The 26,044-nt window shown below is 40.8% G+C and overlaps 1 long non-coding RNA gene across 4 annotated transcripts in view; it reads right to left on the reverse strand.

Moving 5' to 3' along the window:
- The window catches only part of LOC128104102 (uncharacterized), a 133,195-nt gene that overhangs the window by 18,849 nt on the left and 88,302 nt on the right, over positions 1 to 26,044 (reverse strand). For all 4 annotated transcript variants that reach the window (XR_008215872.1, XR_008215876.1, XR_008215870.1 and 1 more), the window contains 2 exons: positions 9,663 to 9,728; positions 7,760 to 7,837 (listed from right to left, as the gene is read on the reverse strand). This is a non-coding gene — a long non-coding RNA (uncharacterized LOC128104102). The remainder of the gene's footprint in view (positions 1 to 7,759; positions 7,838 to 9,662; positions 9,729 to 26,044) is intronic.

Raw genomic sequence — 26,044 nt, forward strand, 5'->3', positions numbered from 1 at the left:
ATCACAGGACTCTGTAACCTGGCCCCTTGTTCAACTCCTAACTATTTTTCCTCATAGCCTGCACCTGTGTTCTTGGTCTCCTTTCTGCCTATCATTAAATCCCACACCTTTAGTGAAGGTTCACATCAAAGGTCATTTTACTTCAAGAATGCTGGGTTTGCCCCAGTGTGATTGGAATGTTTCTCTGTGAATCTCTTTAGTCTCAAATATCTCCAGGCCTGTGGTGGGATGCTAGCTCTCTGCATCCATCTTTTCTTCCGGTCTGTTACAGTTAAACAGGACACAGGCTATGTCTTATCTAGTTCTTCATCTCCAGAATATAGGTCAGTAAACATTTCTTCTAGCTGAGCTGATTCTGGTTTTCACCCCCAGAAGTGACCTTGCAAGTAGATGAAGGATAGATTTTGTGGCTGCCTGCCTGCCTTGGAGGGGCATGTGGTTTCCAAATCATCCTCACTTCTATGCACAGAATGTAAGCATTCCTTTATCTTTAAAAATATACTGTTATCCCACTCATCACAAAATCGAAACTACTTACTGCTTTCAAGCTCCATGAAATGGGCTTGTAACAGGGTAGAAAGCGCCAGGATGGTAGTTCCTAAGGTACAGTGGACCTGAAGCTATACCCCTACAAACCATAATGGCATACCCCACTTAATTAAGTCTATTTATTTATATATTTAAAGCAAACAAAATATGCATTTTCCTTGTACAGTGTTCAAGCCCCTAAAACTAGTACCCAGAACAGCACAGCCGTTTCCCACCTATCAGTCGTTCAGGCTCACGTCAACACAAAAGCCATGTTCTCTTACAGAGATATTTGAATCATATGGTCACATAATTCCTTCCCCAAAACTTGAGCTGTAAAAAAGATGGTTCAGAACTTTAATCAAGACATTCAAAGATAAATTCACTAAGTGAATAATTTTTTTCCCCAGTAACTGGAAAAATCTTTGCAGAAAGGAGAGGCCAGAAAGTCTGGGGAGATGAACAACCATCTTCCTGTGGATGCAATGCTTGGCCACAGTCTCATTTTCCATCACACTTTATTTAATTTTTCTTTACTTATATCACATAAATTAACTCAGCAGTCATGCAGAATAATTTTGCTTCATTTGGATCTAAATTAATGAGTGTGATCACAAAGCCATGTGTACAATTTCAATGAAGATACACTATAATTATTCTATTGCATGGGTTAGCATTTCAGCCTTGGATTAATGTATTTTGAATGTATGATGTATGATGCTTTTGTGGTCTCCTGCAATAACATCCTACTGAAAAATGTCCTCCAGTTTTTAAAAATGCTAAAATAAATTATTAAACACACGGAAATGGAACAGAGAGAAGTAAAAAAAAAAAATAACAAAGAGAGAAATATGCTTGCAGGAACCCATTTCCTCCTGTACATTTTATTTCCAAATAGCTTTGTTAAGTAATGCATGAAGTCGTGCAACAATAGATCTTTTTGTTCTCCTCTCTCAGCATTTGAGGAGTAGTTTCATGGACAGAGAAATCGGGCCATTTGAGCACATGTACAAACTGGAGAGGAGAAACCACAAAGCATGACAGGGCCGGGATCTGCAGGCTAGCGTGAGTTTTGCCAGTAAGTATCAGCTTAAGATCATCAATTATTCCGGCCCAGGCCATGGAGTTCACAGAGCCCTGCTCAGGAAGCATGACACTCTTAGGGAAGACACAATTATATGTCTTTCAAATTAATCCCAAACAAGACAATGATTTAGAAATACACACAGTCTCTTCTAAAGAGCTTTTAGTCATAAGAGTAATTTTTCTCTCCCTACTCTTCAGGTCTCCCAAACAAGCCCCCTTTCTCTCGCTGCTGTTAAAGGTATAAAGCAGGGCTCCCACCTGCTAGCACTCACAGACCAATACCTTTAATTTTTGGCGCTTATTTACAGTCTGAATGGACCGTCCACACCTGCTTTCCCTCTAATTAGCTGGCTATCTAAAGGCTCCAGTCTGAGCCTGCCAGCTTCCTGAACTAAGAGGAAGATCATTTAGCGGCTGATGTGAGAGAAATGGGGGAAGGGAAAGGAATAATTTTTTTTCCTTTGAGAGAATTAAAGAGGAAAGCATTAGCACAAAATGGAGAATTATTCATAAGGAGTAAGGAAGTAAAAAGCCTTTAAGACAACTTGAAGCCAAAGAAATGAATAGCATCGCTAACTGACAGTGATAGTCATTTCTACCTAAGAGCATTGGAAATCTTCTATGGCGTATGTCTTAGTCAGTGTTCTATTGCTGTGAAGACACACCATGACCACAGCAACCCTTATAAAGGAAAGCATTTAATTGGGGCTGGCTTACAGGTTCAGAGGCTTAAGTCCAGTATCATCATGGTGGGAAGCATATCAGTGTGCAGGTAGGCATGGTGCTGGAGAGGTAGCTGGGAGTTATATATCTGGATCAGTAGGCAGCAGGAAGAGAGAGTGATACTGAGCCTGACTTGAGCTTCTAAAACCTCAAAGCCCACCCCCCCATGACACACGCCCTCCAACAAGGCCACACCTACTCCAATAAGGCCACACATTCAATAATGCCACCCCCTAGAGTCTATGGAGGCCAGTTTCATTCAAATCAGCAGAGCATCCAACTTTCTTCCCAGTTCAATATCTGCAATGTCACTGCATCATGCTGTCAGAGATGAGGAACATGATCCCCATTATATTAGTCAAGGTTCTCTAAGGGAGCAGAACTATAGAGTTAGTATGCATTACAAATGGATTTATTAGACTGGTTCATAACATAATAGAGCTGGACAATCCAGTAATAACCATCTGCACACAGGAAAGGCTGAGGAACCAGGAACTGCTCCTTCCACAATGCTGGGTACTCAACAGTCCCAATATGGTACTAAGGACCTGGGAGGTTTCTGGAGAGCCTTGGTTTTTGGTCCACATTGGAAGGACAATGAAATTGGGTTCTGGAGTCAACAAGGGAGGGGAGTGGTGTTGATAAAATAGAGTCACTCACCAGGAAGAAGCAAAGTTAGGCACCCACACTGATTCCCCTTGGACCACCACAGGCAAGAACAGCAGTTGAGGGGCAGATCTTCTACCTTCAGTTGGTCCTTCCTGGGAAAGCCCTCCCTGATCTGCCCGAAGGTGTCTCTTAGTTCATTCCAGACCCAATCAGGTTGACCATCAAACTTCACCACCACACCCACAAAGCGCAAGAAGACTGAGGCAACAATGCCCAGGCTGAGCCTCACTTTACCTCTGACCCACTGCTGGCATCCGAACAAGTTACGTGATTTAGGAGCCTCAGTGTCACCAGGTACAGGTGGGAACGGACAAAGATGACCCTTGATCTTTCTTTGCTTTCAACAGCCATCATTTTAGATTCTTTTTACAGCACAGCCATGACTCAGACCACCCAAGAGGGAAAGAAAGGGAAGAAGAAAAGGAAAAGTGCCACGAAAAAAAATGAATCCTTTTCAGCACGAGTAGAAGGATTCAAATGCTCCAAACCTCAGCAGGTTAGTGTTCGAATCTATAGGAAACTCGAGTAATTGTCAACTCCAACTTTCTCCTGTTACAAATGAGAAAACCAAAGTCTCATTTATCCCACCTCATCTGTCCCAGCATCATGGAGCACAGTCAGATGAGAAGACACGTTCAACTGCGTCTCGGGACAAGCCACTGGCAGTTTGGAGTGAGACAAGCTATATTCCTTTGTCCTTCAGCTTGTACCCAGATGAAAATGCACAGGACGGAAACGAGGCGTGTCACATGACAAAAGTTGGTGCCCATTTTTCTTTTAACCTTAGTTTGCGTGCTCCTCAAGCTGGTTGCCCGGGACACAGATGACACAAGAATGATCGATTTCCAGACGTCTTTAAGTTTAGTATTAGCCAAGCAGACCCCTGTATTTTGGACCTCAAATTGTTCCTTAACATATATAATGGCTCACAGGCTGGAGAGATGACTCAGATAGCAAAGTTCTTAATCCACAAGCCTAAGGGACTTGAGCCAAGATCCCAAAACTCACTTAAGAAGCCAGGTGTACGCCTGTAGTCCACAATGGTCAGATGGGAGGCAAAAACAGCTAAATCACTCGAAGTTCATGAGCCAGCTAGCCTGACCTGCGTGGTGAAGTTCTAGGTCAATGAGAGACGTCTCAAGTAAAGGGTAGATGATAGCTAAGGATTGGGACCTGAGGTTGTCCTCTGACCTCTATACACACACCCTGAATACACATACCCACACCCACATGTGGACACACACAGAGACACACATTAAAAAGGAAGTCACACCTTGGTAAGCCTATCATAAGTCAAAGATATCATAAGTTAAACATTCATGTATACACACTAACAATTGTAATTTGCCTAGCCTAAGCACTTACAGTAGCCTATCCTTGGGCAAGATCACCTAACACAGTCTAATTTATTATAAAATATTGAATATCTTATCTAGTTTCTTACATCTAAAATTCTTATTGCATTTACTGACAGGATATGTATGTCCCACAATGCATATGTAGAGAGAAGGGGAGACCGTTCTCTCCTTCCACCCTGTGGGTCCTGGGGATGGAGCTCAGGCTGTCAGATTCGGCAGAAAGTACTTTTACCTACTGAACTACCTTGCTGGGTGTTTTTTGTTGTTTTATGTTGAATCTTCATTAAAGTGAAAATATGATGCTTGTAGAGGGATGATCTTGTACCACCGTAAACTTGAAAAATCCTAAGTTAAGCCATGACACATGATGACTGTCTGTACTTCAAGCACACTGCTGGACCACAGCCCTTCTCTGTTGAGTCCCATCAACAATTTCCAATGCTTTCAAACTAGATATCAGACTTCTTGCCCTGCCCAGGAAGAACCCCATGGCCTGAACAGTGCTTCTTTCTCCAGCTTGTCCCGTTCTCGCCTCCAGTAAGCTTCATCCTTCAGCCACCTTGAACCATTTGCCACCCCACAAGCATGACACTGCCTGTCCTCCCTTGCTACACCAATTACCTTCTTGTTTCGTCTGCACTCATCAATCACTCATCACTCACGGTCCATATTGTCCTTTGCCTTTGATTCTCCTAAGATCCAGCTAGTTGACCACCACTGGTCCTCACATCCCTGTATCTTAGTTACATTGCATTCACCTGTCTCTCACTGTACACCACCCTTATTAAGTCAATGGACTTTTTCTTCATCACTGTCAAATGCCCCATGGTGCTTAGTATGACAATGGGTGCCAAAAAAAAAATATTTTCAACTAAATTAACCAAGAGAGCTAAAATAAGGATCACATGACTAGGAGCACTTCTGCGTGGGTATTTTGAAGAGTTTACTCTGTGCCTTCATAAACTCACATAATAAAGTGTCCAAGTTTTTCTTTGGTGATTACCATCTCCTTGGCTTCCTAGGGTCCCTTACACACCCTCACCTCCATGAGTGTCACCGACTGAGACGTTGAGTGTTCTGCTAACCATTAAGATGGTTCAATCACTGAGAGTGTGTGAAAGCACTTCTGTTGTATAAGTTACCATTTCAGCTTCCACCTAGTCTCTAGGATAGAGTGAATTCTGATATCTGATGACAGGGGTTGAACCTCAACTCCACTCCTTAATGCGAATCTAGCAAGCTGCTCCACCTCCCAATCAGCACCCACTTTACACAGACATTGAAGAATTAAATGAGTTATTATTATATGGAGAAATCTTCCAGGACTCTCCAGCACATGGTAATTGTTCAATTCCTGATCATTTTGTCGTGATACTGACCATAAGTTTCCCAACATTTCCTATATGTTATGTCATTTAATTTTCACAAGCCCAAGAGACAGTTATATCCGTTCCAAATGAGTTCATTAGAACACGTTGTAGAGTTTTTACAGAACACCTGATGTGCTAAACTTACACCTGCAAATGTTAAAAGTTCTGTCATGTTTCTTCTTGGCATCTTGCCTCCACCTTCCAGAAAGTGTGCCCTAAAACATCCCCATTCTATCAATGTTAACATGATTGTCTTAGGCATGGACAAACACAAAGCCCCCATTTCCAGGGCATCCAACTCATTCTTCTGGCCTTTGCAGGCATTGTGTGCACAGAGTGCACACACATGCACTCAGACACATGGACATACACAAAAAAATAAAAAAGTAAATATTTTTATCACCACACACACAAAGGCCCCAGAATTCTCCCTGATTCACTTCTCAACCACAGCATCAGCCACATCTCTTCTATAATACTCTGTTTCCCTCACTCTTTTCTTTCTTATTCCTGCCCTTTTTAGTCAGCTCCTTATTATCTCAAAACTAGGAAGCTACACTTTTACCAATTTTTGGGAGGGGTGATGTTTAGTTTTGTTTGGTTTGGTTTGGTTTGGTTTGGTTTGGTTTGGTTTGGTTCTGAAAACACGTACTTTTGGAGTCATGAATTTTAAAAGCTTAAACACACACTTCTCCCAAATTCTGCATGTTTTCCCCAACACAATAAATGGGAGAGAGATGAACCAGGAAGAATTATGTTCCAAAAACACCCACATAAAGTCAATGTTACTTAGAGAGAGCTTCTGAAATAGCTCACCTGGTCAGATTAGGAAATAAATTCCACACTGAGCCCAAATCACACTTTCCCAGGGACTTGCTTATCTTTTAAGGCTGGGTTGGGAGAAGGAGACACTAACTGGCTGAGATGAACTGACTACTCTTCTACAGTTTGGTATTCATTGTACTGAAGACTTTTACAAGAATAACTTTGCTATGGGGTATCAATAAACCTTCCTTCCCCTGAAACTCTTAGAAATAAACAAATGAAGAGGACACTTGATCTCCATTTTCCTTGGGGATTTATCGGTCTCTATTTGGCAAAGAGAAATACCCAGTTGGCTTTTTCTCAGTTTTGTGACCTATCTCGGTCATGTGCGCTGCAAAGAGCACAGCTCCATGGCTCATCAACTGGAGAGTGATTGGGAAATGAGTCCCTGTGAACTCATAACTCCAGGGCAGCCACAAAGTAAGTAACATCCAAGTCTCACTGGATGTCCAAACCCCACTGTGTCTTGGACAGTTCCTCCCAGCCAGAGCTACAAATCTGTTCTGCCCTCTTGTCTCCAAGAACACATCCTACCCAGGAAGACCATACCATCTGCATGCACCCAGCCTGCCATTCAAAAGGGGCATGAAATAGTTCTGTCAGTTGTGAGACATACCTCAGGTTTTGAAAGACACCCCACTTCACAGGGGCCTGCCTAGGTCATACCTGAATTTGCCTGGGGAGACTGGTAACTCTTTGATTAATGGTGGCAAGTGGAAACTATGTAGCTCCTCTCCACTCAAGACTCAGAATGTTTTGATAGGAAAGAGTCCTCTTGGCTTTTAAAACATTTGTGTGTTACAGGGAATCAGCTGTGAGTCTCTTGAAGCCATAGAGTGAATCAAAACAATTTCCCCTGGGTTTAAGATTGAAATTAAATGAGAGCTGCCTGTGGTAGCCTTGTTTGGAATGCCAGCACTCAAGGGGGCTGGGCTACCTAGTCAGACCCTGTCTCAAAAAAACAAACAGAAAACAAGAAAAAGTAGGCAAGCAAGAAGGAAAGATGATGTGGGTGAAAACCAGAGTGAACACAGCGTGTGTCCTGGCCTTTGAGTCGGAAATGTCCTCCACAATGGTGTGTTTGCACACTTGGTCCTGGCTAGTGGTGCTGCTTTGCGAGTGTGCGGAATCTTTGGGATGTGGAGTCTGGCTCACAGAGGTGGATCTTTGGAAGACAGCCTTGAAGGTTGTTATACCCACCTTTGATTCTTGTCTCTGCCTGCTGCCTGCTGCAATGTGACCAGGCATCCCATGCTCCTGCCACCATGCCTCCCCTACCTGAAACCATGAGACAAAATAAATATTTCCTCTCTTTTAAAAAAGGATATATTTTACTTCTATGTGCATGAATATCTTACTATGTGTATGTCTGTGCATCACGTGTGTGCACTGCCCATAGAGGCCAGAAGTTGTCAGATTCCCTGGAACTGGAGTTACAGACAATTGTGAGCTGTCATATTGCTGCTGGGAATTGAACCTGGGTCCTCTGCAAGAGCAGCCCATGCTCTTAATCACTGAGGCATCTCTCCAGCCCTAGGATTTCCTCTCATAAGCTGCTCTGTCTGGTATTTTTTCATTTTTACATACTGACCACAGTTTTCCCTCCTTCCTCTCCTCCTGTTCCCTCCCCTCACCTCCCACCTACACCCCCCATCCACTCTTCCTCCATCTCTCTTCAGATAGGGAGTCAACAAAGCCTGGCACATCAAACCGAGGCAGGACCAAGCTCCTCCCGCTGCATCAAGGCTGGGCAAAGCAACCCAGCGTGGGGGACAGGTTCCCAAAAGCCAACTCAATCACCAGGGACAGGTCCTGATCCCACTGCTAGGAGCCCCACAACCAGACCAAGCCACACAACTAAAACACACATGCAGAGGGCCTAGGTTGGTCTCATGCAGGCTCCCTAGCTGTCAGTCCAGAGTCAGTGAGCTCCCAGGAGCTTGGGTTCCCCTGTCATGACCTTGACCTTTCTGACTCCTACAATTCCTCTTCCCTCTCTTCAACAGGATTCCCTATGAGAGTGTCACACAGCTTGTTTTGATCACATTGACACCCCTCCCCCAGCATTCCCAGGTCCATTCTGTTTTCATCACCAGTCCAACTTTGTGTCCTTTAAAAAGAAATATCACGACCAGTTTGTGCTCTAAGAGAATACTCTTTAGAGCTGGAGAGATGTTTAGGTGGCTAAGAGCACATGCTGCTCTCACAGAGGACCTAAGTCCAGGTGCCAGCACCCACATGCAGCTCACAACCACCTGCCACTCAAGCTCCAGAACTTGGAATTCCCTCAGTCATTCTGGATAGTTCCTTGTGGTTCCTTGAATACATTATTATAAATTGTTCTTTGCTCAAATTATCTGATTTCCTTCCAGATCTCTGACTGACCTTCTAAGAACACATTGACATAACTACATAGTCAACTGATGGAAACCACATAGAAAGTACAGCCTTCGAACCCAAAGGTAGTGTTAAGTCTAGATGCCAGGTGCACTTAGTTCACTCTCCAATGGTGAACTGCACTGCTTGCCTTTCAAGTAGAAAGAATAATACAGTATTTTAAAATTAATGATAATTTAATGATATTTAAAAAAATTAAATTAAAAATAAATTTACCACTCATAAAAAAATTATCATTAATTTTAAAATAATTAGATATAAATGTCATTTAAAAGACTCCAGGTGTAATAAATTCCACATGGCAATATGTAAAATATTTGCCTTCATAATGATCTTTAGAATTCTAGAATAGGGGCTGGAGAGATGGCTTAGAGGTTAAGAGCACCGACTGTTCTTCCAGAGGTCCTGAGTTCAATTCCCAGCACCCACGTGGTGGCTCACAACCACCTGTAATGAGATCTGGCACCCTCTTCTGTATACATAATAAATAAATAAATCTTTAAAAAAAAAGAATTCTAGAATAATTTCCCTATAGGATTAAATATCTCGGGAAAAAACATCAAAAAACCACTTGATACCACACACGTACACACGCCACATTCCTTCACCTATTAGATATTTTTCAACCCTTTGTATTTCTGAACAGGCAAAGACATTGTTTACATGGCATGAGACTGGTCAAGCAGAAAAATGGCATAGAGCTTACCTTGATAGAAAAAACTTCCACTAAAAGTCATCCAGCCCTTTCTTGAATTCATAATTCTTCACTCACCTGCCAGAAAACAAAAACACATAGTTCAAGGAAACTACTAGCCAGTTTTTATGTAACAATTTCTTCCAAGATTGAAGCATTCCATCCTGCAGGGAAGCTACTTAAACAGGAAGGTAAACAACTCAAAATAGCTTAAGGAAGTCCCTGAAACTGAGCAGATTCATTAGGCTCCTCCCTCCCAGAGTAAACAATAAAAACTGCAAAGAAGACTCTGAAAAGAAGCTGAGACCAGACCAGCTGCCCAAAAGAAGCAAAAAACCTGCAAAGCTGCCTAGAAGTTTAGAACTAAGTCATTTGAAAGGGACTCTCTCCAACCTTTTGAGCTGTCTGAAGGCTATGATTGTGTTCCATGTTCCCAGCTTTGTAATCTGTCACCATGCTGCAGTAGGGTTTGGCGATGCAGCTGTCTTTGAGTCCTTTCTTCTCCTATAAGTAATCCCTTGCCTGTATTTCTGTAAGTAACCCCAATGAAACTCATGGTTCACCAAGTTCAACTTTGGTGGTATCCATACTTTGATCTATTGTGGGCTCCCTATGTGGGGTGAGTTTGTGTGTGTGTGTATGTGTATGTGTGTGTGTGTGTGTGTGTGTGTGTGTGTGTGTGTGTGTGTGTGTGTGTGTTGCATCTCCCCAGGAACAGTTTTGTCAGACAATACCAATTACTGATAGGAGTGTTTCTCTCATCCACAATTCTGGTAGACTCATTTTACATTAACATTTTAATACTCCATTCTGGTCTTAATTCAAGACACAGCCCTGTCCTACGCACTGAGTGAATACCCGAATACTTTTCATTTCTTCTGTGGAAATGAACTGATTGCATTGACAATATTAGCGAGAGCAATAGTTTGAAAACACTGCCTGAGGGACACAAAAGTTATTTTTATTTCATAATTAGGCACTTCTGTCCCTGGGGCATTTTACAGCCATAGTTTGAAATAACAGCCATTATTTTATTACAATTTTTCAATTTTTTTGCACATAAAAAATATTTAGAAAGTGTTTTTAGCTGAGTTTTATTAGTCATAATGCCAGGAAATGCCTAGTGTTATGGATGATGGAATTATCTTTGAGGGTTTCCCTTTAGTGTTATGTCTTCCTTATAGTCTCCGTTCTCTCACTGTTTGGTACTAGAACTGAAGTATAAAGTAGGAATTGAATATTCTCTCCATTTGTATAAGTAATGTGCACACAGCGATAAAGTGCACTCTGTCCATATGTCTCCACCCTTCCCCCAAATCAGCGTTAAATCGTCCATGCCACACATGAAACTACTTTATATCTTAGGTAAAGCTGTATTAATAAGAACTGGAAATGTGGAGTTGATTCAGCAAACACAGAAGAAACAATTTCAAAACAGCCAACTGGATGGACTGCATTTCCCTCTTAGGTGACTTAATAACCTCAAAATTGTGCACAGTGGTATGCAGGTATAGAGAGGAGAGAATAATGAAGTCATAAAAAAACAAAAGATTGCCTAATGTATTAAGATAATTCTTAAATGCAAGATGGAACTCACCGTTCTAATAGCCATCTGTTTGTGTGGTGTATGAATAGATGCCTGTGTGTGCAGAAATCAAGACTCAATGTCTTCCTTTATCACTTTTCACCTCACTGTTTAAGGCAGGGTCTCTCACTGAACCTGAAACTCACTGATTCAGTGAGATTCATGGGCCAGCAAATCTCCAGAAACCTACTGTTTTCACCTCCTCAAAGCTAAGACTACACACACACACGCATGCATGCACGCATGTATGCACGCACGCACACACACCTTTTTTTTTTAATAAACAATGTTGCTTAAGAATCCAGAATCAGGTCCACATGCATATACAGAGAGCATTTTACCAGCTGAGCCTTTTGTCCACAGACTCATTTTCTTCTTAAATACTCGGGGCAGAGTATTTAAATAACACCACATACAAATGCTCTATGAGGAAACAGCTCCATACACAAAAGCAAAAATCTGTTTCTCCTTTCATTTCTACACATGGATGTGTGTTTTTCCTGTGGTGGTTTGGATGAAAATGGCCCCCATAAGCTCATATATTTGAATGTTTGGTCTCCAGTTGGTAGAACTGTTTGGGAAGGATTAGAAGACATGGCCTTGTTGGAGGAAGTATGTCACTAGGGATGGGCTTTGAGTTTCAACACACCATCCCTACTTAGCTTGCACTCTCTCACCTCCCTCTCTCTCTTTCTCTCTTTCTCTCTCTCTCTCTCTCTCTCTCTCTCTCTCTCTCTCTCTCTCTCTCTCTCTCTCTCCTCCCTGCCTCCTGCCTACAGATCATCTACTGCTCTAGTGCCATGCCTGCCTACCTGCCTGCTATCATGTTACCCACCATGATGGTCATGTACTCACCCTCTGAAATTGTAATCCTCTAATAAACTATTTCTCCTGTAAGTTGCCTTGGTCATGGTGTCTTATCACAGCAATGGAAAAATAACTAAGACATTTCCTTTTGGATGTACACAGAAAAATTTTCTTTCTCAAACATCACCATCCTACAAACGTCTGAAAAATACCATTCAAGTCCACTGTAGTGAACCATGTTGTGTTGTTCTAGCCAGAGCTATCCATCTCTCTGCTTCTGATCTAAGTTTCCCATGGTACTATACCTTCCTTGCTCTTATCCCATATGAGTGCTATCAGCATTGGTATTCAGGCATCTTGAATGAACATATGGATAAGACCTGACAAGAAATACCAGTTCCCTGTCCCAATACTTAGTTTCCAACAGTACATTTGCTCCAAGCCAAATCAATAAAAGATGCTTCTGATATTTTTTAATTTATAAATATAAATTGTATTTATGATGTATTTACCAGGTACAATACAATGGAATGATTCCAACAAACTACACGTTTATTTTGATTTTGTGATAACATCTAAAATCTCTTAAAGGTTTTCAAGTCTACAATGTATTAACTGTAGCTCCCTGTCCTGCGCAATGCAATCTCTAGAACTTGTTCTTCTTGTCTTCCTGAAACTCTGGAACCTTTGAGTAATATTTCCCCATTCCTGCCTCACCCCCCAGTTCCTGGTTACCATTCTATTCTGCTTCTGAGGTCAATGTTATCCACATAGAAGTGTGTCATTTGTCTTTCTTATTTTAATTTAACCTAATACTCTCCAGTGTTGGAAATGGTAGAAGTTTCTTCTTTTTAAGACTGAATGATATCCTATTGTGTATGTACTCTGAGTTTTCTCTTTCCACTCATTCACTGACCCACTGATAGACACCTTGTCTTTGATGTTCTGAACCATGCTGTAATAAACATTGGAGTACAGATCTCTCCAACATATTAATTTCATTTCTTTTGGAAATATAACTGGAAGTGAAATTACTGAATCACATTGTAGTTCTCTTTTAAAATTTTTGAAGGAACTGCTGTACTGTTTTCCATAATGGCTACTTTAATTCATATTCACACCAACAGTATACAAGAGAACCTTTCTCCACATCTTTGCCAACACTTGTTAGTTGTTGGTTTTTCTGTTTGTTTTTCGGTAAAAGCTATCGTAACAGTACATATCTTATTGTGCCTTAATTTTTATTTCCCTGATGATTTGTGATTGTTAAGCTTTTTTTCATAAAGCTATTTGCTACTTTCATGTCCTCTCTGGAGTAATGTCAATTTGAAAAAGGGAAGAAAGACAATTGGGGACAGGAAAGAATAATGGGAAGAGGTGAATATGACCACTGTATATGATATAAATGCAACAAAATTTATGATGTAACCCATTGCTTTGTACAGTGAATACCATCTAATAAAACAATTAAAACAGTATATGACACACACTTTTAATCCCAGCACTGAGAGACAGAGACAAGAGGATCCTTGAGCTTGCTAGCCAGACAACCTATTGTAGTTGCTAGTCACTAAGAGACTCTGTCTTAAAAGAGGTGGATAGCTGTTATGATTTGAAGCAAGATACATATCTGTTAATAAGCCAATATCCAAAACATATCAGAAAAACGTTCTCTATGTGTGTGTGCGTGTGTGTGTGTGTGTGTGTGTGTGTGTGTGTGTGTGTGTGTGTGTGCATATTCCCCCTAGGCTCATGACTTTGAACCCAGCTAATATTCTTAGGGAAAATGTGGACACTTTGGTACAGCCTTGATGGAGTAGGTACATCACTTGGGGGCAGGACATAAGGTGTGATAAGACACATAACTGAGGCACCTTACAAATGAAAACATTTAATCTGGACTCACAGTTGCAGAGGGTTAGAGTCTATGATGACAGAGCAAAGTCATAGCAACAGGAACATTTGAAAGCTCACATCTTGATCCATGAGTAAGAGGCAGAGAGAAGAGCATTGAGAATGGCGTGGGTCTTTTGAAACCTCAAAGCCGCCAGGTGGTGGTGGCACACACCTTTAATCCCAGCACTAGGGAGGCAGAGGCAGGTGGATCTCTATGAGTTCAAGGCCAGCCTGGGCTACAGAGTGAGTTCTAGGAAAGGCTCCAAAACTACAAAGAGAAACCCTGTCTCAAAAAAAAAAAAAAAAAAAAAAAAAAAAAAAAAAAAAAAAAAAACAGAGGAAAAAAACTCAAAGCCACCGACACACCTATTGCAACAAGTCCACACCTCCACATCCTTCCCAAACAGTTCCACCAACTGGGGCCTAATATTCAAATGTATGAGCTCTGGAAGTCATTCTCATTCAAGGTTCTATAACCTGGTTCCACTTCCTGTTCCCTCTGCCTCCTGACTTCCGATGCAATGTGATGAGCCAGGCCACACTCCTTCTGCCAGATCTTCCCCACCGTGATGGATTGTAAAACTGTGAAACTGTAAACCAGAATAAGCCAAACTTTCTTGCTGAGGTTGCTCTTGTCAGGGTGCTTGATCACAGCAATAGAAATGTAACTAAGACAGTAGCCATTCCTGAGGATGACATCTGAGTGTGATCTGGCCTCCACATACACATGCACACACATGGAAGCACACAAACACACACACACACCACAGACATGCACACACACATGCAAACATGTACACACACATATGTGCACACACAATAGAACAAACATGCACACACACACACACACACACACACACACACACACTAAAACATTTTTAAATAGTGTCTATTCAAGACTTTTGCCCTTTTTAAAACAGGTTTTTTTCTTGCTGTTGAGTTTTTCTTGTGTGTTTTGTATGCCACCTATTACCACAACACAGCTTGCTGGCACCTATTTTCTCTTGCTTTGTGGGTGGTCTGTTTACCCTGAGCATTGTTTCTGTGGCTCTTCTGCTTTTTAGTTGGCTTTGATCTTATCTGTGTATTTGCTTCTGCTGCCTGTACCTTAGAAATCATTCTAAATCTTTGACCAGACCAACGCCAGGAAGCTTTCTTCTTGTGTTTTCTTCTAGTAGTTTTGCAGCTTCAGTTTTTCATTTAACTCTTCAATCAACTTTTAGCTGATTCTCTTACATATGGGAAGTAAGGGTCTAATTTTATCTTTTTGCATGTGAGTATTCAGTTTCCTAGGACCAGTTATTAAAGAAACTATTTTTCCTATATATATTCCTGGTGCTTTTGTTGACAATAAGTCAACTATAGATGAGAGGATTTATTTGGGGACATTCTCTTCTATTCTGTTGGTCCATATTTCCACATTTGTGCCAGTATCAAGTGCTTTCTACTATCATAACTTTGGAATCAATTCTCAAAAAAAAATTTTTTTACTTTTTTGTTCAAAATTGTTTTATCTACTTATGGACTTCTGTGATCACATATGAATTTAAAGTTTCTTCTAATCTATGAAAAAAATCATTGGGATTTTGATAGAGATTGCATTGACTCTGTAGATAGTCTTGAGGAAAATGAATGTTTTGACAATATTAATTCTTTTAATTCATGAATGTGGCATAGCTTCTCATTTTTTGCCTCGTTTGATTTGAAATCACTGTTTTACAGGGTTTTCATGATTTTATTTTGTGTTCCTGGTTGAATTTATGTTTCATATTCTTGTTTAAATTTATTCATGGACATACAATTGTATTTCTACTATTTTCATACTATTGTACATGGCATTGCTTTTCTTAACTTCTTTTTCGGCCACCTCATTGTTAGTATAAGGAAATGCTACAGGAAACACAAAACAACCTTTTACTTGCCATAGCGTTCTGTTCCTGATCTCTGGTTTTATGACAAACACAGCTGGGAACCTGAGCATTTTTGGCTTATTCTTCATCTTGGGTTTTTCACTACTGACTACCACATTAGCTGTGAACTTGTGGTACATAATTTTGTTGGGACATACATGTTCTGCAACAAATTTAATGACAGATATTTACCATAACGGATGTTGGGTTTTGTCAAATATTTGTCTACATTGACTGAGACAATAATGGGCTTTTGTCCAATTTGTAATGTTCTATGTCTTCTTGATTTGTGTCTTGGATGATCCTTGCATCCTGGGAATCAGTGCCACTTGGACATCATGAATGACACTGTGAGTCTGATAACTTCAATATTTTCATAGAATCCTTAAGAATGAGAATTTATTTTCCTGCTGTGAACTATTAGTTTTACAATGTTACAAGTTCAAAGTTTCAAATGCCACCTCAAAGAGATTTTTTTTTTGCTTGGTTGGTTTTGTTTTTTTTTTCTGAAAATGAAAACAAATAAAAGAAAGAATAGAAGAAGGATCCCATGGCATGATTTCAAACTGGCTATCATTTGAGCCTCATCCTTAGTCTACTCCTGCATGAGTCTTTTCCACTGACCACCTGGGTGAGGTGCCACACAACTATAACCCTAGTACTTGGGAGGCTGCAGTAGGAAGATGACCTCGAGCTTGAGACCAGGTTGATCTACACAGAGCTCCAGGCCAACAAGGTCTGTGTAAATCTGTCTCAATAAATTAAATAAATAAATAAATAATGAATGTTCTTGAAAGAGGTCTAACTAGTAGAAATGTGTGTGTGTGTGTGTGTGTGTGTGTGTGTGTGTGTGTGTGTGTGTGTATCCCCTTTCTAAGAAGCAGTATAGTTTCTCCAGCTATTCATGTGCTGTGTATTCTAAGATGTTCACCATCCCAGTTAATTCACTTCTTAGTCTTCATTAACTGTGCTGCCAAAACAGAACCCAAAACACACAGTCTGATTTGAGCAAATAGTAAATGCTAACCATTAATAATCTGGATTTAAATCTATCACTGGAGTGTGCTGTTCTTGAAGAACATTGGGATGGGTGATATTATGTGTCACCTTGGCGCTAGAGCCCCCAACTATTTAGCCAAATGCTATCCTAGATCTTATAGAGGATAGACTTTGAGTGATGCAAATTATCCTCCATTTTGTGAGTGAACCATATTCAGACAGTTAAGCACTCTAAGACTGACATCCTCAGAAGAGAAAGGGATCATGCCTCCAGAGAACCTTGAGACTCAAGACTGCAACACTGATTCCTGCCAGAATTTCCAGACTGTCTAATTTCAGCCCCTAAAATAGCATAAAGAAATGTGTGTGTGTGTGTGTGTGTGTGTGTGTGTGTGTGTGTGTGTGTGTGTGTGTGTGTGTGTGTTCTGTGGCTTCTGTGTTTCTCTAAAGAACCCATCATACTCTTCCTTGCTTGGATATCTCAGATAATGCAGAGTTATTTTGCCTGTATAAAGGTTTCTATTTATAGCTCATCAAATTCATTATACTTTGCATGTGTGTCTATACTCAGCTGATTTCCATCAACTGAGATATTTTAGAACAGGATTCCCTCATCCACCATATCTATTAAGGCTCCCAGTTTCGAATTTGGACACATTTGATAAGAAGGCTTTGATCTCTTTATCCCAGTAATTAGAAAAGAGTTCATTAAGCCCTAGCTTACACTGGAGCCCTGTTGAACACAACTGGAACTCCCATCAATCAGCACCCCATTGTGTGAGCTGTTTAACCAGTTCTTAATCTGCCTAACAGGATTATCACCCAGCTCAAACTTCCCCAGCTTTCCTACAGGAATATTACAGAAGTTTCTAGTAAACACCCTGCTGAAATAAGAGTCTGGTCACAGATTTCTTTCTGTCCTTCATTCTAATAACCCATATGGAAACATTTAGTTTGACAACAGTTGATGTTTTTGATGCACTAGTGTTCTAACTTATTACTGCTGTTTTCTGTAACGTTTTGTCTTTCAGATTAGTAAAGCTTTTTCAAATAAATAGATAGATAGATAGATAGATAGATAGATAGATAGACAGACAGATAGATAGATACACATACGTACATATCTCAAATGCATAAAATGATTTTTTCTGTTTTTCATGCTCTTTCCATGTATTCATTCACAGAGGCTCATTAGAAAGGTCTGTAGATGTTAGTCTTGCTATTACTAATGGGCCAATTTAATAATATATGCCTGTTGGTGTCATACAAGCAAGAATGTTTGTATTCTCTCTTTACTCTTGACTGTGAATGTAATGGGACGAGCTGCTTGAGTTGCTGTCTTGACTTCCCAGATATAGTAGACTGAAACTTGGATGTATAAGCTAATAAAACCTTTCATCCCCTATGTTACATATGTATGTAATATATATATATGTATATATAGATAGATAGATTATAATATGACTGCATCATTTCCTATATATTGAGAATTACATAGAGAGAGAGATTATAATATAATTACCCCTTCCTTTTCCTCCCTCCAATCCTTCCCATGTACCCACTCACTTGCCCTCATTCAAATCTATGGCTTCTTTTTCTTAAACTGTTGTTACATATGGGTATTTATCACTGCAACAGATGTGAAACTAGAACAGAATTGCCAATATGGTTGTCTTATCTTTAAACATGATTGAGTCTTCATGCAGAGAAACATCAGACAAATCAAATTCAACAAGACAATTGTGTTTGATTCTTCCAAAATGACCATGTAATAAAAGGCCTTAAAAATCTGGTGGGAGAGTTATTCTAGATTAAATAAACTAAATAGACATGCCAAACAAATGCAGAGTGTGACCCTCACTCAGCCCGCCGAAGAACTTGACAAATAAAATTAAAAAGCTTGACACTATTATAATATTGACTTGACACTAAAGTTCTTGCCTGAGGTGATTTACTATACTTAACATAGAAGAATACCTAGATTATTAGAAGGTGTGTCCTGAGCTATTTAAAGGGTTGTGTCCACAACTTCTTTTCAAATAATTTAGAGAAAATTGAAAAGAAGCTTTAAGAAATAAATATGGGCATATATAAATGTGTGCATCTATGTATCTTTACATGAAGCAAGGAAAATGTGGAGGAATAGGACCAATATGACAAAATGACCATCACTACCAAACAGAAGATTTGCTCATTGGTGATCACAGCACTTACATTATTGTATGTTCCTACAAGCTTTTAATTTTCAAAACCAGGTAGCACAAGGGCAAGGAAAGCCAGTGCATAAGCCTGTGAAGGGAAAGGGAGCTTTAGAAGGCTCTGTGTACTGCTCTGATGAATGGACTTTGGCAGCCCTAAGAACACAGTCTAATTTCCTGGGGCTTCCATCTCATCATTTGTAAATTGACAAACTAAAGAGTCTCCAATGCCCTTTCTCAAGTAGGAGCATAGATTTGAGAATAAACAGTCACATGTGCCTCTAAGTGAATATATGATGACATGCACAGGTAGAAAAATAAAATTGTTATTTCTCTTCATGAAATTACTAAGTGGTAATTTAGTAGTTTATAAATTATTCCTCACAACACCTTAGCTAGTTGTGTATATTTAAAGGTAGTCACCCACGTAGCACTAGAATTACATCCCTTGTTTCAAGAATCAGACCTTTTTGCTATCTTTATTTATAAATATATAATTGTGTAGTAATTATATACAAACTATATAAGATACATACTGAAAATATAAGCAAGAAAAGAGTCAAGAGGGAAAGGAATTAGAGAAGTAGAAAAGGCAAGAAGGAAGGGGGGTTATGGGAGGGATTGCCAGAAGGAGGGAAGGGAGAGAGGGAGCTGGGAGAAAGAGGAACTGGGCTGAGAGGAGACACGAAGAGTTCTGGCCTCTAGGCTACCTCACCAAAAAGGAACCGATGCTTCTTGTTAGTGGTACCAGACTCCACACTTGATCACCTCTAATTGTGAGTTTGGATACAGGAGCAGTATCCACTCCACTGATCCTTGAGCATATATGTTTAACACACGTGTGCAAAGCTCTCTGCCACTTGCCAGGAACCAAAGCCATGAACAGAATCAGTGATGAATAAATCTGTAAGAGAGTGGGTCAACATTTAAAGCCCTATGTGGAGAATGCTCCCCAAATTTTACCTGATGGGCAGCCTCCGAGATTAAAAACAATTAAGTAAGTAAATATTTCTAAGTAGATCGATTTGGCCAAGGACAATGGGCTTAAAATCAAGAACAAGGGAAGTTTCCAAATTAAATTAGAAGTATATTCTCACAATCCTTTTTCGTTTGTTTGGTTTTTTTTGTTTTTGTTTTTCAAGATAGGATTTCTCTCTGTAGCCCTGGCTGTCCTGGAACTTGATCTGTAGACCAGGCTGGCCTCAAACTCAGAGATCTGCCTCCCTCTGCCTCCCAAGTGCTGGGATTAAAGGTGTGCACCACTGTCCAGCTTCAGATCTCTTTTTTTGTTTGTTTGGTTTTGGGGTTTTTTTTTGGGGGGGTTGATACAGGGTTTCTCTGTGTAGCTTTGGAGCCTGTCCTGGAACTCATTCTGTAGACCAGGCAGGACTCAAACTCACAGAGATCTTCCTGCCTCTGCCTCCCAAGTGCTGGGATTAAAGGCATGAGCCACCACTGTCTGGCTAAGATCTCTTTTTTAATGCAAGAAAATAACACAAAAATTTTTTACTAAAAAAAGTTCTTTCAATTCACTTTAATATTTACATTTAAGGATGCTTGCCCCTTACATACTCTGACTTTTAGCCATGCCTATGAATTATTAATATCTTAATAATTAACCAGCCATCCATGGTGGCACACACCCATAACCCCAGCACTTGGAGGTCTCAGGAGTTAGCGGACATCCTTGCTATATATCTGGTTCAAGACCAGCCTGGGTTATGTGAGATCTTTTCTCAAAAAATAAAAATAAGAGGATAGAGAGATGGTTCAGAGTTAAGAGCTCATATTGCTCTTGCAGAGAACCTGAGTTTCATTCCCAGCACCCATATGTAGTGACTCACAACCACCCATTGTAACTCCAGTTTTAGAGAATCCAAGACTCTTCTGAACTCTGCCAACGTCTCTACTCATGTGTACATAACCACACACAGACACACATATACACAGAATTTTAAAAATAAAAATCTTGGCAGAACCAACATCTGTATAATTTGACATACAACAATTCAACAGAAAGGAAATCATTCCTGTTATTGAGAATCTAGCTAACAACCCAGGACTAGTAAGGTCAGGGAGCTTAGAGAACCTTCAACCACCACTTGATTAAACCAGCGTAATTCCCGAGTGCAATCTAAATTCCCATCCTCATACCAACAGATAAGGGTAGCTCTCATCCCTCATCAAAGAAGCTTCTCTTTGGAGCAGATGGAGACCATCACAGAAAATCATAGCTGGTCAATAGACAATGAACAAATGTTGGTTTGCCTAGAACAAATAGACTAATCTCCAACTCAACTCAAAGGACCAGGGAAGGCTAATGTGAGATCGTGTATTCTAGAAATGACAGGGAAGCTGCACCCACAGGATCTGAACACTTGCATCATCAATAGGCATGCCATTATGAAGGGGAATCTCATGGGACCCACCCCGGGCAAAGATCTGGAGACAACTAATGGCTGCTGAGAGAGGGGGGATTAATCGTTTCAGGGATGAGCCTTTTAACTGGTTATCCGAGACCAAATGGCCAGCCCCGAAATCATATACATACAAGCAACACTAAATGCTGTAATTGTATATTTATACATTTATTCACATGTGTAACAATAACAGTTAAAGAAAAAGAGATTGTGAATTTGAAAAAGGATAAAGTGGGTACATACAGGGAGTTGGAAGAAGACCAGGGAAGTAGAGGGAGTAACGCAATTATATTTTAGTTTTTAATTAATAAACATGACTTTAAAAATGAAATGAAATGAAATGAAATTAAAAGATAGAAAAATTCTTAGAGCCAAGGAACACCTTAAGCAAGTAAAACCAGAGCAAAGCTATTCATTCCTTGGGCCTCAACAGTGCCATTCATAAAGGTTTTTGCAGGGTGTGTCTTTCATAAGGGTTTTTACAGGGTGTCATTCATAAGGGTTTTTACAGGGTTTTCAAGATTTTTTCCTATGTATCTATATATGTGCATATGTGTGTCTATATGTATATATAATAGTATGCATGTGTAGATATTATATGTAATATAGTGTGCATGTGTATATATGTGTATATATGTGTGAACAAAATAAGCTATCTATTTCTAATCACTATTTCAATAGGCTCTGGCCAAGTCTCATTCAATTTCCAGTGCCTTGCTGGGTGGTTTGGCCATTTTCACTAAACTTAGATTAAGGAAGAAGAAACCAGTCCAACTTTGGATGGAATCAGAGGTGAACCTTTTACTCTTATTCCCGTGAGCCTATTAAATTATGTTTTCCAGCTTAAAATACAGCTTCAAATGGATATGCTTGGTATTATTTTAAAAATAATAACAAGTGTCACTAAGGTACAAAAAGCCCAAAATGTTTGTATATTTATATTCTTTATATTCTTCGACTCAGTGGCTATTAAAGGCAATGAGAGCCCCTTGGAATGGGGCTTCTTTCTTATAAAGGCACAGAAAATGCATTTAGAACCCTGAACAACCTAGCTGGGGCCGCATCTTTGTTTAGCAACCTGAGTATTCTCTTCTCTGAGCCCTGTTCATAGCAACACACAAAGGGCTTCTCTGCAGCCAGGGATAATAGCTGATCCCCAAATCTGGCACTAACACTTAGAAAGATTAATTACCCTATTAAAATCTTAGACATTACTCACAAAATCTTTGTATAAACCTTTTAACTCACAACAAATGCAGCCTCCTTGGTGCCTTCAGCTTGTTGCACAATAAAGGTCCTCACCCTCCCCTCCCAATCCACCCCTGTTTCCGGCATCTTCCTCAATATACAGATACACTTACACCAAAGTGCATGCATTGTCACACCCTCACTGAACAACAGAGAACTGAGGCTGCTTCCTGATGTGGAGGCGGACGTGGGAGCATGTTTGGAACAGACATGGTATAAAGATCCCCTGCCTATGAACTGGCTGATCCAGAGATTATGCAGCAGGGGCAGACACTCGGTGACATGATGCCTGCTGCTGTGTTGGAAACGGGGTGCCTAAGATTCAGATTGTAATCCCCACGCAAATGATACATCGAATGTACTAAACACAGGAGGGTTGCAGCTTGCTATTATCAGTTTCCCCCCTAGAGGTTAAAACAGGTGCTCGGTCATTGATTATCACACTGGCTGTCAACCTATCATGCGTCTCTTTCTTCCTCGGGGTTGCCTCTGTCTCAGAACTCTTATTACCCATTGGTTCTGGGGCATAGCTCCATGTCATGCTTGCTTAGTGTGACCAAGACCTTGAATTCTATCCCCAATATCACACACACACACACACACACACACACACACACACAGAGAGAGAGAGAGAGAGAGAGAGAGAGAGAGAGAGAGAGAGAGAGAGAGAGAAACATATTCAAATGGGAAAAGAAACAGGGACCAAGCAAACGGGTTACAAAAATGTTTTAGGTACCTCCACTCCCCTTATCAATTATATCTGATAATTATGTTATCACATAGCCTGATCAAATGTTGTCCTCTGAAGTAGGTCAGAATGCTGATGATAATACATTGATGAAGATGATGACCCACAGAGTGACACTCAACACTGATCAGGTGCATGAACCCAGGCTAGTTAAGTTCAACCTCACATGCCCCATCTGGAAACTGGGAATGTTCATAACAAAAAATGCCCGAGGGTGTGATGAGGAGATTGAGGAGAGTCCTGGCGTGGTGCCTAACACACAGTCAGTACCTAACACACAGTGCTCGGAAAATGTTAGCTGCAGGTGTGATCAGCACGGTGAGTGGAGGCGGGGAGAGAAAAAGGTTGCTGTCCTAACTAGTCCACTTGACTTCAGACTAGCGAGTAGGTCAGCTTCCTTCTTACAAACTTAATGACAAGGACATACAAGGATTCTAACGTATAATTTTGCTCACAAATTTGGCAGAATCAAAAGATCAAAAACTGTGTTTCATGTGTCTTTTTCTCCCCATCGCCCAACAGCTGCTACATTTCATCTAGTCCTCTAGATAGTGTGTCGTCTTGGCTCTGGTCTTACCTAAGAAACCAAATAACCACAGAAAGAAAAAAGATATTTCTATTTGAACACACAGACACACACACACACACACACACACACACACACACACATGCGCGCGCACACACACACACACGCGCGCGCGCACACACACACGCACACACATGCACACGCACACACACGCACAAACACACGTGCACATGCGAACACACACACATGCACACACGTGCACACACGTGCGCACGCACACACATGCATGCACACACACTCAGACACACATGCACACAGGCGCGCGCACACACACACAGCATGCATATGCAGATTTAATTTTCTGGAAAGGCCAAAACTGCTCCAGCAAGAGCAGCACTTTTTTTTCCATTTTCAAGTCAGTGGTGGGAGAGTTTGGCTGTTTTGTTTTTGTTTTTTAAACAGAATTCACAAGGAAAATATAGGCTCATAAATGATATAAATAATATGAGCATGAGGACTTTGCTCCTTGCATATGCATGAACTCAACATCAATACTTCAAACAGAAGAACACCGTCTCTCTCAGGTGACAGAGGCCTTGGATTCGTTGCTCTTACACACAAGTGGGCGTTTGATTCCTGAAGAGTGTGGAAGTTGGAGAGCCTTGGTTCCCAAACAGGTCCCTGAAGATCTGACAACCCCACAAAACGTTTCTCCCTGAGTATGACTGAGATTCATGCTGCGCTTTATGCTGTTCAGAGGAAGCAGTTTTGTGGTGGTATTTTACTTGTACTGAAATGTGATTTTAATTGTATGTTAATAAATAAAGTTGCCTGGGGGTCAGAGCTACTAGAGCCATAGCAAGAGCATGGTGGTGGTGGCGCACGCCTTCAATCCCAGCACTTGGTAGACAGAGCTAGGTAGATCTCTGTGTGTTCAAGGATACAGCCAGCATTGGAGACACACGCCTTTAATCTCAATACCAACCACAGAAGACCTGGAAGTCTCTACAGAGGCAGTCATGTGTTTGGGTTTACAACCAATGAGAAAGCAGAACAGCTAGACTATATAAAGACATACACACAGGAAGTAGGTCCCTTTTCGGAGAGCTCTCTTGGCTGAAGAGGATCGCTGAAGCAGGAAGGGTGAGGATCTTAGCTCTGACCTTTTGGCTTTCTTCTCTGAATCGGCTCTGTGTTTCTTATTTAATAAGACGGTTGGTTACATCTACACAGTTTTAGTCCATTCCAATGGGTATAAGATTCCCAAGAGAAGAAATTTCCAAGGGACTCAAATGAGCCCTGACAGAAGGTATGGAAGTTTTCAAAATTCTCCCTTCAGGACCTGCTCAATGCCGCCACTGTGCTGTCTGTCTCAATGCTGTCTATCTCCAAACTTGGTAGGTTGAAAGCTGATCTCCAGTGTGGTTGTGGTAAGGGATGGGAGCTTTAGGATTTAACTAGATTATGAGAAGCCCTAATGGGTGGGATTGGTGTCATGTAAAACTAGGCCCAAGAGCGCATGTTTGTCCTTTCTCCCATTCAAAGACACAACTAGAAAAGGCTAGATGTGAAACTGAGAATGACCCTCACCTGATACCAAGCCCACTCACACCTGATCTCAGGCTTCGCAGCCTCCAGAATTGAGGGGCTCGTTTCTGTGGTTTATAATGTCCAGCCTAAGGTATTTTATTATAGCCAACAAAGCAGGCAAAGGCAGGGACTTGCTCCAGCACACTCTGCTACTGCTCTCGGGTATTGCTGCCCATCAGTCTCAGACAAGCAGGAACAGTCACTGGAAATTAGGACAACAGGAGTGAGTGCTCCAGAGGGCTCCAGAACCAGAGGGGAAAAAAATCAAACCCCAGCAACTGAGGGGCAGAAGAGAATTTGGCACCCAAATCCTCAGAATGCACACTATTCTCTCAAAGACATCCACATCACCACATTTTTAATTCTTTTGTACAAATAAGCTTGAGTTCCCATTTTTAATTTTGAGGTATAAATAAAAAGTATGTCGCCACAAACCCAGGCTCAAGGTGGTCTGTTTCTGGTCAAAA

This window comes from Peromyscus californicus, unplaced genomic scaffold (assembly GCF_007827085.1).
Source record: "Peromyscus californicus insignis strain IS unplaced genomic scaffold, ASM782708v3 Scaffold_8__1_contigs__length_139910024, whole genome shotgun sequence".
Classification (NCBI taxonomy): domain Eukaryota; kingdom Metazoa; phylum Chordata; class Mammalia; order Rodentia; family Cricetidae; genus Peromyscus; species Peromyscus californicus.